This window comes from Eptatretus burgeri, chromosome 4 (genome assembly GCF_056783735.1).
Source record: "Eptatretus burgeri isolate ZD-2024b chromosome 4, Ebu_testis_v1, whole genome shotgun sequence".
Lineage (NCBI taxonomy): Eukaryota > Metazoa > Chordata > Myxini > Myxiniformes > Myxinidae > Eptatretus > Eptatretus burgeri.
The window spans coordinates 135,396,197-135,400,300 of NC_140964.1; positions in this window are offsets into that span (position 1 = coordinate 135,396,197).

Genomic DNA, 4,104 nt, shown 5'->3' on the forward strand with positions numbered 1-4,104 from the left:
CACACACACACACGCACGCACGCACACACACACACACACACACACACACACACACACACACACACACACACACACACACACACACACGGACCCCCTGGGTCTTTATTTTGACCTCCAGCCCGGAGGACAGTCAGGCTGAGGGTCAGGGTAGCTGGCTACCTTGCCGCGAGCGCGTGGCTGGACGTCCACTCCTCTTTCCGGGGGCTCTGTGTGCCCTTGTCGAACCTGCATGGCTGAACCCAAGCATGAGGGACCGCTTGTGGGTTGCTGTGGACCACACCGAGCCAGGCGGAGAGCGGTGGCGAGAGCTGGGGAACCAAGATCACTCAAACAAAAGAGACCTCAGGAGCCAGGATCACTCGGACAAAAGAGACCTCCAACAGTCGCGGACTCCGCCGCTTCTTCACTCAAACTCCTCCCGTGCCAACGACCCCACCTCCCTTTTTCACTCGCCTTCTCGGCGGGGTGCTCCCACCCGCTACATGCCGATTGGTCGAGGGCCGCCGCGTGGCCCCTCCCTGAGCTCAGCCTTCTCCACACCGGATGACCTTATGTGCATGTACCCTCATATTCCTCTCATTCGCCAAAACGGGTGGCAAACCCTGCGATTGGCCAGGTGGAGGAAGCGAATGAAGGCGAGGGCGATGCGGTGTGATCGGCGGTGATGTCGGTGGTGCAAAAACGAAATAAAAGAAAACCTGACTATTAAAATAACTTCACAGCGCAGGATATTCAATTACCCATTAGACTCGGTAAAGGACTATCTATAAAACATGTACTTACTGAGATAACTAATTTATAGGAACCTGAATGATTGTGTGCTCATGGCTTCCAGATTCTCAACACAACCCCCTCCCCTTTTTACAGACTCGTCCCGAGGGTTAAATTTTCGTGTGACCAGCAGGTGTAAGTTCTCCCCTAGTCCAATTTACCTTCGGATCCTTGAGTGTGACATTTTGTGTATCCATGTCCCAAAAATAAGCAACCTAATGCGCTGCGTATCTAACTAAACACTCACACAGACTCATTCGGCCAACTTAACGACATTGCCAGCGCGAAACACACATGCAGGTGGGTGTCCACGTATTTACAACTTATACCTTAACCTTATAATTTTACACTAAACCATGGCCGAGGACTGATGGACTCTGTGGGAAAGAACGCATGGCAATGTCAGTCAATAGTTATGTGAGAGTGAGTGCTCCGCAGATGAAGGTCAGTCGTCTTCCGGGCCTGTTCAAAAGGCCCCTTTGTTTATCACTGAACCTTCTTTTCTTTTTTTCAGTTTTCAGCTGCTGGAGGAAACTCACCCTAACCCGGCATGCCATATGCCATCCCACAGGCCATTTGAAGGGGGTAGCCAGGCTGCCCAAATGCAGTCTCTGGCTCACTGTGCAGGAACAGGAAGGTAGCCGGCTGCCCAATGCAGTCCCAGGCTCCTCCCTGTCATGAGCTGGATGGATGATGCAGAAACAAATGGTGCACGGGCTGCACCAATGCAGTCCCTGTGGTGTAGCTGCCTGCAGGGAAGTCTTTGCAAAACACACTGGACCTGGCGCACGTGGAGATAGATGGACACAGGGGCAAATGCAAGAAGGGTAGCAGGCATGGGGTCATGGCAGAGGCAGGCAAACAAGGCATGGCATGGCAAGCCCATGCAGAACAGGCGGCTGCAGCTCAACAGGCCGGCAGGTGAAGCTGGCCGGCCTCTGGTGTGGTTCCATCAGGTCTGGAGGGAGTGCGGTGGTGTCGGCCGCTCTGAAGGCTGACTCGGACCTAGGACCCCCGACTCTATGGCCTTTGCCTGTCTCTGTCCATACCCACTCCCTTAATTTGCAACACAACAACAAAATTTAGCCCCTCTTTATTTTTATTTTATTATTTCCTTTTATAATTTTGTCTCCCTGACCCCCTTTATTGTCCTTGTCCGGCTAACCTATCTTGTTCATCAACCCCCAACCCCAAAGTTCCTATTTTGGAGGGGAATAGGGAAGTACTAGCGTCCTGTCTCGAGGCCCAACGAAGCCTCAGAATGGCCTCCCTCAGATCTCAGCGATCTTACCCAAGGTGGGTCCAGCGGCCGACAACGAGCAAAGGGATGGATGGTGCAAAGGGGTACATCTCCTAACTATCCGACTTTTGATTACACTTTAAACTACCCCGGGGCTTTCCAAAAACGCCTGACACTTTAAACTATAGGTTCTAAAAACCATGATTCCCGTCACCTGTGTTTGTGTCCATTATGAATTTGGGCCGAGCCCTCAAATTTTATGGTGCCTTTCAAGCCCTCGATCATGCGGAGGAGAAGGAGGAAGAGAACGACGACCACGATGACAAGCTCCAAGACCAGAAGTCCAAGACAACGAGAAGTCAGACTTCAAGACCAGAGGGAGACGAGAAGTCCCTCCGAGCATCCTCTGCTCCTTTCTTCCTCTCTCGTGTCTCCTTTCCTTTCTTTCTCTCACGTGTCTCATCCAGGAAGGTCTCTTATCCAGGAAGGTCTCCTATCCAGGAAGGTCGCTTATCCAGGAAGGTCACTTATCCAGGAAGGTCGCTTATCCACTGATCGCGAGGATTCTTCATCCACTTCTTCCTCTCCCGTCACTCATTTCGCTTGTGCCCTCATACAATTTCGTGGCTGGGCAGCATGGCTCACTTGGCAGGAACGTTCCCTCTGCCGAATCTCCAACCATGGCACCCCCGGGCCCTCAGGCTGCCTCCAAGCCTACCAGCTCCATAAGATCTGGGGAGTGCCCAACACGGCTACTCCCCCTCGACGCTCACGTGGCAGGCTGGCGCCACGGGCCCCTTTTCCCCCGGGTGCCCGTGCCCACGACACTGCCCACGCGGCCATTGGCGCTAAGGGGTCCCGCTTCATTTGGGCCCACTATGCTATCCCGGCCTCTCTTGGGCCCTTGGCCTACCGCGGCTGACTAATCTGGTGCCCGGGGTGCCCACTAAGCAATACTCACCGTTCACAGCCACGCTCCCAGCCTGTCAACAGGACTCCTGCACCCCTCCGAAGGGGTTTTGCGCCTACACTCGCACCAACAGCAAAACGACCTCCATTTTGTAAATTTGGCTTTTTGTACATTTTGTACATTTGTAAATGTCCATCCATTACCATGTGCACCAGGATCATCACGCAAGTTGCAAGGACTGCCCTGCAGGCAGCCTTACACGGGGACTGCATTGGTGCAGCCTGTGCACCGTTTGTGTTTGTTTGCATCATCCAGTTCATTTCAAGAGGAGGCCTGGGACTGCATTGGGCAGCCGGCTACCTTCTTATGTTCAGTCCTGCATTTATTACATGAGCCAGAGACTGCATTTGGGCAGCCTGGCTCCCTGCTTCAAGAATGGCCTGTCCGATGGCATATGGCATGCTGGGTTGGGGTGAGTTGCCTCCAGCAGCTGAAGACATGAAAATGGTTCTGTGACAGACAACGGGGCCTTTTGAACAGGCCCCGAAGACATCCGACCTTCAGCTGCGGAGCGCTCACCCGCATATACTGACTAACCTTGCCATGCCCCTTTTTCCCCACAGAGTCCATCAGTTCTAGGCCATGGTTTAGTGTAGAATGTATAAGGATAAGGTTGAGGTAAAAATTGTAAATGAGATTTGCTCCCCCTGCATGTTTGTCGTAGCGCCGGCAATGTAGATAAGTTGTCCGGATGAGTCTGTGTGAGTTTGTTCAGTCAGTTGCGCAGCGCAGCAGGTTATTTATTTTTGGGACACGGATTGAAGGAAGCTATCAATTGATGTCATAAGGTGTGGTGGATTTGTTCTCATATATTTTTCTTCAATAACATTATCTTTTCTTGAGAAGGTAAAGGAGGCTCCACGATATATTTTGAATGATTTATGCTTTTTCAACTTTCTACGAACAAACTTGATAGTTGAATCATATGATATACGAATTGCTTACCAAATGTATCTTCCACTCATTAAATCTTGAAAGTTTTACCTCTATCTGATCTTAAAAACATTTTTTTAGAGTTGTAATTTCAAATGGTTTTGTCTCAATGACATCTCCCTCTCATCCAATTTTCTTATTTCTCTTCAAGTTTCTCTCAATGTTGTTGATGTGTTTCTGTGATTGAAAG